This window comes from Sebastes fasciatus, chromosome 9 (genome assembly GCF_043250625.1).
Source record: "Sebastes fasciatus isolate fSebFas1 chromosome 9, fSebFas1.pri, whole genome shotgun sequence".
Lineage (NCBI taxonomy): Eukaryota > Metazoa > Chordata > Actinopteri > Perciformes > Sebastidae > Sebastes > Sebastes fasciatus.
In genome coordinates, this window is record NC_133803.1 from 11,741,042 (window position 1) to 11,754,113 (window position 13,072).

General features: G+C 40.8%; 1 protein-coding gene across 2 annotated transcripts in view; it reads left to right on the forward strand.

Moving 5' to 3' along the window:
- Positions 1 to 13,072, forward strand: part of LOC141773910 (protocadherin-15-like) — a 316,265-nt gene that overhangs the window by 48,027 nt on the left and 255,166 nt on the right. The window lies entirely within an intron of this gene.

Genomic DNA, 13,072 nt, shown 5'->3' on the forward strand with positions numbered 1-13,072 from the left:
GCTCTCAACATGATGACATACTTGACTAAGACTTGCCCCAAACTACATGTGATTATCACAAAGTGGTCATGTCTGTAAAGGGGAGACTCGTGGGTACCCATAGAACTCATTTTCATTCATATATCTTGAGGTCAGAGGTCAAGGGACCCCTTTGAAATGGCAATGCCAGTTTTTTCTCGCCAAAATTTAGTGCAAGTTTTGGAGCGTTATTTAGCCTCCTTTGCGGGGTTGGAACCAATGGATTTCTTAAGTTTTGTAGTTTCATATGATGCCCATATCTTCACTCTAGCTTTAAAACTGAGCCTGCGACAAACCTAAAAATCACAAATTGCGTTTAATTAGTTAATTGGTTATTATAACATTAACTTTGACAGCCCTAATCTTTACATAGCAAATAGTTGTTTGCTGCTATATTACTGCACTGGATATCGAATTCACCACCTTTAATGTTCTTTTTTCACAGAAAGCCAAAAAAACAACCTTTTTTGCAAAGGATTCTAGCCAGGCCTTTATCCTCTACATTCCTTTGGAAAAAAATACAATGCATCTTCACAGTCTTGTTTTGGAGTATGTATTGATTTGCACTTAGTGACAAAAGCTCTTTGCACAAACAAACTGTGACACCAATCAGCGTCCTCACAAAGCCCTGAATGTGACACCTAATTGATCCTAGTTTGCACATACTGTCAAGTTTTGATGGATAATAAGCACCTGATTCGATTTCCATCCACTTTTAAAGTTGAAAGTCTCCGCTAGCCTGTTACAGAAGTCAACTGCTCTTCTAGTTGCTAATGGACTCTCTGGAGGTCTGGTTGCCCCTGGTCATGAAAGTAATAACCTGTGGTAGCTGTCAAAAGAGCTCTCTCCCCTAAGGTTGCCAAGGTGCACTCTGAAGAGGAGGAGAAAAGGCAGGCAGGGGGGGAAAAAAACAGTAAGAGGGAACATTTTCATTACAGCCCTCAGTGTTGGTTTCTATGACTGCTGGGATTCCTAGTAACAGCTCTAGCGCTAGTTCCTAGTAAGAGCTCGTCCCCATGTGTTCCAATTATCAAACCACTTTAGCTTCTATGCCCATGTGCGCAGCCCAAAGAAATCATGTCTCATGAGTATATATGCTGTCACACAGCCGTAGGGCAACTGCAAGAAAGAATTACAAAGCGCATTACGGAAATAACCTTGCAATTATTTTCGTTTCAGTTGCAACCAGTTGTAATTATACGCCATAGTTTTACACAGGGGAGAAGGTAGATTGAAGTTCTTGCCGGTATTACTACCACACCCTTCATTGCTTCATGTTGTTCTCCTCCCACTCCCAGCTTCACGAATCCCTGAACGCACACATTAAATTTTTGAATGCCTGTATGATGTAGAAAGCAATTAGAAACACAACATATTGTATAGCAAATTACGTATTTTAAGAATAATTTCTGGATGTTTGACAAACTTTCGTTTTAAATTAGAAGAAAATTAACGCTAAATTCATTGTTTACAAATCCTGTGTGTGTTTAGGAAGTAAAGATGAGCATGCACATCGCTATGCCAGCAGAGTCGCAGAGGCTGTATAGTTTGACCTGCTGTCCGTGTTGTTGGAGTGAAACTGAACATCTTGAAGCATCACGATTTATCATTTTACTTGGGCGATTTTTGCAAGAAACGACTGCCTGCCAAAATCCCACAGCACTAAATATCAGACAGTCAGCTGCAGCAGAAGTTGACGTTTGCCAGGTCATTGCTGAGCACAAACAAACTGACACTGGAACAATTCAAAAGCTATTTAGAAAAAAACTAGAATGGCACTCGGAGAGCGCAGACAATGGTGCGTTCACATGTTCCTCAGATGGTCCCATTTCCCGAAGTTGGGACGTCATTTTTCCAACTTGGGTGTGTTCGTGAGCTTTAAGTCGTAATGTGGAAACAACATGAACGCTACAAAGAAAATGTGTTGTATTTATTGCTTAAACAACACGTCAGCTGTTTTTGTGTTGATGTTGTTCATACTTGAGGCGGCGTTTACATGAATTTTTATTGATTTCATATAATTTATGTATTTATTTGACAGGGACGGAGCATGTTAATGAACATCAGTATAAAATACAGGATGTAAACATGCATGAGCTAGCAAGAGTGCTAATTTTCATCCTTAGTCCCTAAGCAGTCGGGATGTCATTTTTCGGATTATTCCGACACCACCATGAATGCAGTACAAATGCCTCGCAATGTTAATGAAGGTGAAACATTATGCGTGTACAAACAAACAAACAGACAAATGGAGCCAAAAACATAACCTCCTTGGTGGTTGTAACTTACTGTGTCTTGACCTAACATAAGCGGATGTGTTTCCTTGTTTGGAAATGCGATCGTGATGGGTTGGTGTATGTGGGTTTTGGCAGTCACCTCTTCCAGGTACCACGTACTGGCACTGAATCTTTTAGTGGTAAGAAGTACCGGACCGTACAGGCCTACTTTTACCCCTGGTTATATATATATATATATATATATATATATATATATATGTGTGTATATATATATATATATACATACATACTGTACATACATACATACATAAATACATGCAATTGTCTTACCAAGGCCTGCAAATCAAGAGAAGAACAATTACCAAAAACCTAATCGGTATGGAAACAAGAGTCAGTGTCGGCAGGGGGGGGCAGTAGTGTGTGTGTGAGGGAGAGACAGTCAGGGGGCGGATGGGCTGTTGGAGAGCCCCACTGCCATGGGGAAAAACTGTTTTTGTGGTGTGAGGTTTTGGTCCTGATGGACCTTAACCTCCTGCCAGATGGGTAACTTTGCTCATGTTGTGCACTGTTGCATCACTATCCACACTGTACAGATTTACCACACTGAAAGCCTTTTCACACCAAGGATGATTTCTCATGCAGAAAATAACATATAGATTGACTTGAGGTCTGTACTATAAATACTTGCACAGTGGCTCAAATCTGGATAATTATGCACATTAAACACAGTTGAATAGGACATTGTCAGATTAGCTCTTAGATTTAAATTCACATTCTTGCATAGAGCGTTATTTCCTACCTCAGTGAGGAACAGGGAAACACCACAACACGGCGTTTTGAACAAACTAGTCACAGTTATTTTTAAATCCACCCCCTGTGCAGACTTAAGCCCATGGATATTCTATGCTAAAGTGGTGAGTCAGCTGCATGTCTCTGGCCTAACAACCCCCCCGTACCCCCTCTCTTTTATTTTGGTCAGAATAACAGTTGAATTATAAACTCAAATCTTTTCGCTGTTAACTGTTTAAAATGTTCAGATTATCAACACTGGTTTTCTTCAAGTAGCAGCATCAGCTTCCTCTTCGACTCGTCCTTACACACCTGAGTGTTTATTCGAATTGGCAGGTTACAATAGGACAGAATTGTCTGTATTGATGTTTTTGTGCTCCTATTATCTCTGGGAATGATAGCTATATTTCTTCGGTTCACCTCCTCTCCATGTGTCTTTATTTCTTACTCCCTCTTGCTCACTTGTTTTCTTTGACTTCTCTTACTCCCTCTCTCCCTCTCTTACACACACACACACTCTGTCTTGTTGGCTTTCTCTGACCTCCCTCCCTCCCTTCTCCCTCTCGCTCTCTTGCTTGCCCGTCGTCTCAGTTGCTCTGACCTCTCAATATCACACAAGCTGTCAGTGCCAAACTATGAATGTCCCTTGACACTTATTCGACTCAGACTCCCTTCGGCATTTCCATTTGCACAGAGCCAATTTCAATTTTTATAGCGGGTCTGGTGGGGGCTAGTGTAAAGCCTGCAGTCAGAATAAGCCAAAGTTGAACACAGAAACAAGCACCCTGAGCAAAAAGTGTGTCGTTGTGTGAACGCCCGCATGTGTTTGTTTCCTCGAAACGATGGCTCACCCAACCGTGGAGGCTATCTGAGCCCACCTTTTGGCAATTATATCATCCGATCTAACTACCCACCATCCTTGAAATAGCTTGACAAGTACAAATATTGACTTGTCAAGTGCATTCCGTGGACATTTTTCTTACTTTTCTGTGATCAATCAGCCTAATTTGTAACAATAATCTTAGGGAGATAATTGGCATGCTAATGAAGACTCACGGCAGAGAGCTCACCATTGGGAGTGCATTGGTGCTTTTGTTCTGTTCAGAGCAGGCTCTCTTTCAGCACCACGGACAGCATCAAATGCCTCACTCTGTGTGGGAGGCTGCTTTCCGCCCACATCAGTGTAACCCTGGATAGCTAATGACATCACATACACACACACAAACTCACCATTCAAGTGTGCAGAAGTATTTGTTTTTGATGGAAATGCCGGTTGGAGCTCTGGTATTTATTTCTCAGTTATGGGCCTTGTGCAAAGCACAGTTCTAAAGTTGCAGCTCTAAAATTACAGCACAGATATACACTGATCAGCCATAACATTAGGTCAGCATGGGCGCCCTGACCGGCCTGCGGCTACGCAGCCCCATACGCAACAAACTGCGATGCACTGTGTGTTCTGACATCTTTCTTTTGGAACCAGCATTAACTTTTTCAGCAATTTGAGCTCCAGTATCCCTCCTATTGCATTAGACAACACGGGCCAGCCTTCACTCCCCACGTGCATCAATGAGCCTTGGGTCTGACACTGTCGCCGGTTGACAGGTTTTCCTTCCTTGGACCACTTTTGGTAGGTCCTGACCACTGCAGACCGGGAACATCCCACAAGAGCTGCAGTTTTGGAGATGCTCTGACCCAGTCGTCTAGCCATCACAATTAGGCCCTTGTCAAAGTCGCTCACATCCTTACGCTTGCCCATTTTTTCTGCTTCCAACACAAAGTTCAAAGTTCAAAATGTTCACTTGCTGTCTAATATATCCCCCCCACTGCCAGGTGCAATTGTAACGAGATATTCAATGTTATTCACTTCACCTGTCAGTGGCCTTAATGTTATGGCTGATCAGTGTATATTCTACAAAGTTGTGTGCGTGCCTTTCGAAGTAAATGCAGGGGTGGGCTCTCTTTTGGGGACTGCATTATGAAGTCCGGTTCACATGCCTCCAGAAGAAAATGTACTGGGAGCGGAAGAGAGAGAATGTGTCTCTGCACCGTGCTGTGCTCAAAAAGCAAGGCGTCCCTATCATAGCCTAGATTTTCCTCACACATGGTGTCACACGCATCAGCACGTCTGGAAGCTGTCCTCTCATCTTTCAACCTGTGGTACTTGGTGCGATACAAAGGGAGAGAAGACATTTTCATATTTTTTAGTTATCATATTATCAACATCAACCTCTAAAAGAACAACCAATACACCACCTGTTTCAAATTGCTGCTATATGTACTTTATTTTAGGGATGGACCAATTGTGAAATTCTGGGCCGATACCGATGTTTGAAATGACAATTTGTCCGATACCGATGTTTTTGTTTATTTTGTTTTTTGCTGGACTAATGCACAGGCTGCATGGCATGGAAGATGTTCCCACTGTAACATACTGGGCGCGGCGTCACCCCTCATCCGGCTTCTAGTGACACATTACACACACACAAGGTTCATTCCCATCCAGACCACAGTGATTGTTTTAATAAATATTGTAAGCATTGACTGCTTAATTTTTTGTTGAAAATAACAACGTCCTTGTCGCTGATCTTTCTCCAAGACCATGTAATACTCCCACACAGTCGACTTTTTCTTTCTTTCACCTACCATCCAGCCCAGTCGCACAGCAGTTTGTGAAATAGTCACGAAATTGAATGTATTGATTTCGTGTACATAGACCCAAATGTCAATTTTTTTTCATGATGGTCAGCACGAAATCAATTCGTATGTAATCCACGTTATTGTGAACCGGGATAATAATAAAAAGAGCGGTGAACGGCGTGAAGGGAGGAGGTCAGGCTGGATGGGGGGGTCAAAAAACACAGGACTTCGCCCAGGAGACTGGTGTTCGTGTCAAGGTTGATTTATTGGCCAAGTAACTTCCGTAATTAAGTGACGGCACTTCCAGAGTTATTTTAACCCAAACCACGATCTTTTCCTAAAACTAACTAAGTAGTGTTGTCGCCTAATCCTAACCAAGTCAATCTATTCCTAAACCTTACTAAATAGTTTTAATTTGGAAAGACTGGATCAGAAAGTGACACGTGTGTCACGTGTTGTTGAAAGTCGTGCTGAGCGTCACGAAAAAAAGGGAATTCGTGTCAGTATGTACACAAATCAAATAGATTTAATTTTGTGACTATTTCGCAAACTGCTGCGAGACTGTGTTGCGCCATCATGCCAGAGTCGTGTCCAGCCAGTGGCTTCTTCTCCGAAATCAGCAGCTGGTTACTGTTGTCCGAGACCGACCGCAAATACCAACACAACATTAAAACAGCGCAAAATTGATGCAACACAACAGATAAACAACAGCCACTGCCATTGACGAATGTCATCTTATCTGGCGCATCTCTACATTATTTAATCGGGAAGTTACTTTGAGATTGAGATCCATTTTACAAGTGAGACCTGAGTACAGAGAAAAAATGAAATCAAAATAAATAATAATGATAATGACATAGAAATCTACTTTAGTTGTTCTGGGAATTGTTCAGACCCAAATGCAGATGAAGTGATGAGGAGGCAGCAGGGAGATGATTTCAATGATTTAATGACAAAAAAATGACTTTGAGCTGACAGTTATGTATCTCCACATGAGCTGCTTTGCAGACTTTTTGGGATGATAGCAGTATAAATACAGTCAGTGATTAAAGGAGAAGAGATTTTCAGAAAGAAAATGAGTTAAGTGATCTTCTCTTGTTGCTTTCTTGGCATTGATTGTTTTAAGAGCTTCAGCAACTGAAAAAGGAAAAAGGACGGAGAGCAAACTGAGAGAAAGGTTTGAAGGCCCTGCTTCATTTAGCGGTGTTAGGTCAGTAGACTCTGGGCAGGCTTCTTCAAAGAGGTAGCCAGATCAATTGCAGGGCTAAAATTTGAGACTTTCAGCTGTTTTGCAGCTTTAGATCTGCGTGTGTCTGTGCATGTAGGTGCGCGTGCACTCCTATGTGCGCGTGCACACTCCCGTGGGATTGCCTACGGGGAGCTCGCAGGTAGAAGATTTCAGGACTGAACAGCTGAGTGCATAGACACAGTCCAGGGAAATGAAGCTTCAACAAGAAGAATTGTCCAATTTGTGGAGTGGAAAACCATATTCAAGATGAAGCACGCCTTTTTGTGGCACCGGTATCTTCTTGCTCTAGATTTCTCTCTCTTTCACAAGGCTTGTATCATCACCGGTGCTGCTTTGATGAGTTTGTTGACAATATGCTTTAAGAGCTCACCTTAAAGAGAAAAGCAATATTAAAAAAAATGATTTTAGAAAGAAGTCATTCAAGGAATTGTGTTCATTTTCTGCTCATCCAAGTATGACCGACACTCTCGTAGAATCGGACCTCTGAATGATTTATTGTGCGGTTCGTTCAAAGAATTCGCGTTCACTTGTACTTCCTTTCCAGATCCGTGTTGACTGCATGGTTGTTTGAATCTCGCAGTCGGTGGAATAAATTGCTACAGTGCTAAGTAATGCTGCAGATGCTGTGCAACCAATTACCCAAACATCTAGTCGCTCTTTGAAAACAAGTCATATTCAAACATTTTAATGATCCCAAAACCAATTTAATGGTTCGGCAAAACGGGTAAACAATGCACCTTCCACTCCAAAAAACAAACAAACGAATAAACGTTTTCTGCAGCCCGCAAACGTGAGACATGAAGGCATTCATTGAGGATAATTAAACCATCGCTGTCTGTCACTGCAGGGAGTTTACATCAGCGAGGCGAAATCAGTTTCTTGAGCTTTAAAGAAATGACTGAAGGTGGTGTATTAATGCAACATCACTAATAGGAATTATTTCCCCCTGAAGAAGTCTTGCCTGCTTAGCGATTGAACCCTCAACTGAATACGAATTAAGCCGTGTGCATCATTCATAAAGGGACCCCCGGGCTTCCCTGGTTGTACAGGAGAAAAAGGCACAAACATTGATACAACTTGGAGCATTCTCAGAAGAATACATGGTACCTCAAAGTCAACTTAACCGCTGCTGGTTAGACGTATTTTGCGTCTGCATAATTAGTTTTACAGAGAGAAAGCTTGGACATTTTAGTTGAATTATGTATTGCTCATCTGCCGCTGAAATGAACCTTTCTAATATAAAAAGACTGTTTCCATACTCCTTTTTATACAAACATTATTAAGATGGGCACACACACTGCAGATATTTGAAGAATGATATTATGAATAATAGAATATTGAAGAGTGGAAAGCCTGTTAATTTCTAGTTATGAGACTTTATTACATTGCCTGCAGTTATTGTTAAATTCCTTTCTCCATTATTCCTTTCTCATTTTAACTGATTAACTGATGCACTACAGACATACACACCTGGACATGTATGATGTCTGTTTGGCGATTTCTCACTATGAAGACTTCATCGAGGCCGCTGAGACGAGGCGTGTTCCCAAGAACAGCATAACCCTTAATCACTCTCCTCTGTGGAGTGTCTTCACTCCTGCCTGAACCCCTGGCCCCTCGTTTTCTCTGCAGCAACAGAGACGAGATGAGAGGGAGAATTAGTGCCGTGGCAGGGGCTGATTATTAGAGAGCTTCTGCTCAAAGCCTTCCTCATACCAAAAAACAAGCTGGGCCAAGTGGAGGTAGTGATGACTTAACCCGGATTAGCTCTGCGTGCTCATCCAGGGCCTATGCATGCCAGTTAGAGGGGTATTTTTATACAAATTTTAGTTTAAATATTAAGCGTGAATGAGACTTAATATGCAACCATCTTGCTTGTCTTGTATGGAGTGAAATTAGTCTCAAAATAGGTCACAAATGTGTATTACATAATCTACAAATGAAAAATAAGATTTGTACAACGATTCGTGCCTTATTTTGAGCACTCACAAATGCGTGTTCCGATCCACACGCAAATACCAATCAGTTTGACAAACGCATGTAAAACAGTTTTCAGTGGATCTGTGTGGAACTGGAGACCATGAAAATACCCTCAAAACTCCACATGCAAATGTAACCTGATCCGGCAACACAGCAAGTTTTTCTAAAGCGAAAACTATCAGATCTGTGAAGTTGAAGGTTAAAAATCTTTACGTGAAATATAAATATTTTTCAGGTTGTGATGTGTGCCTTTTATAAAACTGTTTTACATGTGTTCAAATTGATCGGTATTCATGTGTGGATTGGAACACGCATATGTGACCCCCCAAAATTATGCACAAATTGTTGCACACATCTTATTTTTCATTTGTAGATCATGTAATACACCTTTGTGACCATTTTGAGACAAATTTCACTCCATAGTCTTGCATCCTGATGTTTCTGATGTATCATGTACACATCTGCTGCATGTCCGTCTTTGGCCTTACAAATCACCCAACAACAATAATAACAATAAAAACATAGCTACATTCTTTTGAAAAAAAAGTAGTTGCTATCTCTGCCCGTCTCAAACCCAAACTGGCATGATACACTCTCTAATGAGCCTCGTGGTCTTCAGTTATACAGGGTGAAAAGAATCCAAGCGCATCCATTCAATATATACTGTGAGACACAGTTTAAAACTCAAAGTCAAGAGTGAACATCGATTCCAGTCTGAATTATACATGTCAGTAATATAAAGAGCAGTGGTTCCCAACCTTGTTTGGCCTCGGATACCCTTTCATCAACACTACATGTTGAAAAAGTGTTAAAAAATGGATATTTTTACAATGTTGTCAGGGTTTTAGTTTGGTCTCTCCTTATTTATTTTTTAGGCAGGCTCTATAGAGATGGTAATGACGACCATAGGCTGTATATAAGAAGTGGACGTAGTCACCGTGACACCCATTGGTTTGTGGACTACTGTTTTGAAGCCGCGAGTTCGTCATTTTACCTATCGCCATCTTGGTTTTTGGCCGTCGTCATCTTGTTTTTTTGCACCCAGAAGTGACACGAGAGGGTGGAGCTAAGTACAACGCTGAAGAAGATATTTTTAGAGTGTTACAATTAACTTTCACGAACTGAAAACACACTGTGAAAGTCTTAAAGTTAAAGTTGTAAGAAGAAAATATGGACAACTCCCAGACCAGACAAAACACCTTGATAACAACTTGTCAGTCACAAGGTAGCCACGCCCTAAAGCATACCTTGCTTTATTGTAAATTTGACCATAATTTACTAAGTGAATATCATGCTGTATTGAAGACTTGAAACTAGTGATTGAGACCATAGTTCTTTAATTGTTTATATCTTTATTTGCGCATATAATAAAATAAAACAAAAGAGAAGAGATATACAATAACATAAATAAATGCATAGGTGGGTTAAAAAAAAAAAGGCTTGTAAAAGGAACCCACCTTACACTGAAAAAAGACAGCTGTATTACAATTTACAGACATAAATATATCTAAAAGAAAGAAGAGAATACTATTTCCAAACAAGAAATGCTAGAGATAAAAAGATAGGAAGGAAAAAAGAACAAACAAAAAAAAAACAGGATGACAATAACAAATCTTTGCGCTGCTTTCATACACTGTACACCTCATTTACATATTATTGTACTCTGTCAAGAGAAGTTGTTTAAGATCTCTTTTAAAAGTCAGGAAAGAGGATACCATAAACTCATGTTTACAATGTTTACTGAGGTAATACATCAAGTGAGAAGTAGGCTCATTTTCTCATAGACTTCTATACAATCAGATTTATTTTTGCAGCCAGAGAAGTCGCCCACTGCTGGCTATTAGAAAGAATGGTCAGAGTTTAAGGCACTTCTGCATTGGCTTCACTTTTCAGTCCCGGAGGTAGCCCGCTGATGACGACCGGTCGGTCCGCCACTTTGTTCCAGACTTAAATATCTCAACATCTATTAGATGGACTACCGTGAAACATTCATGGTTCCCAGAAGATGAGCCCTGACTTTGGTGATCCCCTGTCCTGCTAAGCATCAGCATGTTGTCACCTTGTGTCGCTCATGTACAACACAATCTGTTCATGTTTCCCTTTGCAACTGCAGATGTAGCCCTGGTTAGGAATCCCTGATTTATAGGATCCCATTTATGTAGGGTCACATTTAAACCGTCAATCTATTCAGCTGCTTTCATCTATCCCAACATCTATGCTGATTTTGATGACGCATGGATCCAAGAGCGCCAATTGAATTTCTATTGGTTTGGATGGTGGTGATATCCCTTTTTGCATGTAATTTGAGTTTTATTATGAATCCCTCTGTGGGTGTGTGCTTTTGTTAAAAAGTCTTAATAGATCCGGGCAAATTGTTCATATCTCGCCAAATTACATCTGCTGTTTGAGAAAGGTAATTTTATATTGTCAGGAGAATTGTCTGGATTTTTAACCGCTGTTGACATGTCCTTTGTGAACAAGACCCCACGCTGTGTCTCTTGTGGTTGTTATTGAATATTCCCTGCAACCTTTATTTGGGACTTATTCAGCACAACATCTAATTAGAGTATATTGATGGGGGGCTTTTTGTTGTTGGTTAAGCTGCACGGAAGAAAAGGCCAGTGATTGTTGCAAAGTGACAGGTGAATCATAGCTAGCTGCCTATTATTATTATTTCTCAGCTCCACTGCAATCGGTGCAGACAGACCAGACTAATGGATTTAGCTCTGAACTAATTGACGAGTGACAGTAAATAGCTTTTGTTGATCTTTAGTCAAAGAAACTACTGGTTCACTTTGGTGAGAGGGTGGCACACGCTGTAATAAGTTATGGATTAGTTTGACCTTCATGACAGGGTTCGGTGACTTGTCTTTCCCTTCTTGTTTATGACATAGGAATGACATCCTGTTATGCCGGGTACACACTACACGAGAATCAAGCCGATTTTGGGCCTGATTCCCTCTTCCCGACAATCGTCATTTTTGATGGACCAACTTGTTAATTAGTGGCAACAACGCAAGTGTTTCTTTAACGTTTCTCCATGACTTCATCCTTCCATACTTTATGAATTTTCAATACAAAGTAGTACAAAATCGCTAAATCTTCCTGCCCGTCGTCCGCCGTAATTGTTTACACTAAAGTCATATTTGATTGTGAGAAATTTTGCGAGATTTCCGTTTTTTTTTTAGTCGCGACTCTTGTTATTCTTGAATGGAATCGGGTCATCGATCCCCCCTGTACATTGCACGGCAAACGAAGCTGAAATTCGGTCAGACTCTAAAATGAGTTGTGCCGCTCAAAATTCGAGTCAGATACGAGCTAAAATCGTACATTGTATGCCCAGCATTAGTGTGTGGTGTCCTGTTTTGGCCAAACCGTTGCTCACCGCACACTCTAGGAACAAAACTGTTAAAGCTGCAGTGGGTAGAAATGGAGCAAATATGATTTAAAAAAAAGTTATTTTTATAAAACAGTCATATTTATCCTAACAGGAATGCATGAGACAGGTAATCTGAAAAAAATGTGTGTCCTCCGGTGCTCATAATGGCATCTGCAAGGTTTCACAGACCGGAGGAAAACAACCAGTCAGAGCTGATCCGTCTTTGAGAGCCACGAGACTATTACTCGCGAATTCCGACCAAATGGTGAAACTAGGCAGTGCTGATAAAATACAAATCAATATTCTGTTACTGTAACGCCTATTTCTTGCATAAAATGTTTTCAGAAATATCCTGTAGTGTACTGTTTATTTGTAAAATGACAAAGTTTGCAACCTGATGTTGAGATCAGTTTAAGAAATACCAAGCACCGCCCACCAGTCGGAGCACAGCCAATAGGAACGCTCTCTCTCTCTGAAATGACCTGTGATTGGCCAAAGTCTCCCGTCACAGGCTAGATTTTCTAAAGCCTGAAAACAGAGCCATGAGGAGGTGCAGAAGTCTAGTTTTCTCTCAGAACACTCTTGAATTATAATATGCTGAAAGGTTATTATGGATTTTTTTGCCTAATGATGCCAAAAACTTTCTGCCTATTGAAGCTTTAAATTTAACATAAAATGTTATTATATGTGGGGTCTCTCACATTTTGAAAATCTGTTAAAATTTGAAAATAAGTGCGGTACTAGCCTTTAAATGTGCTGTATGTGCCTCAGGGGGCGGATGGA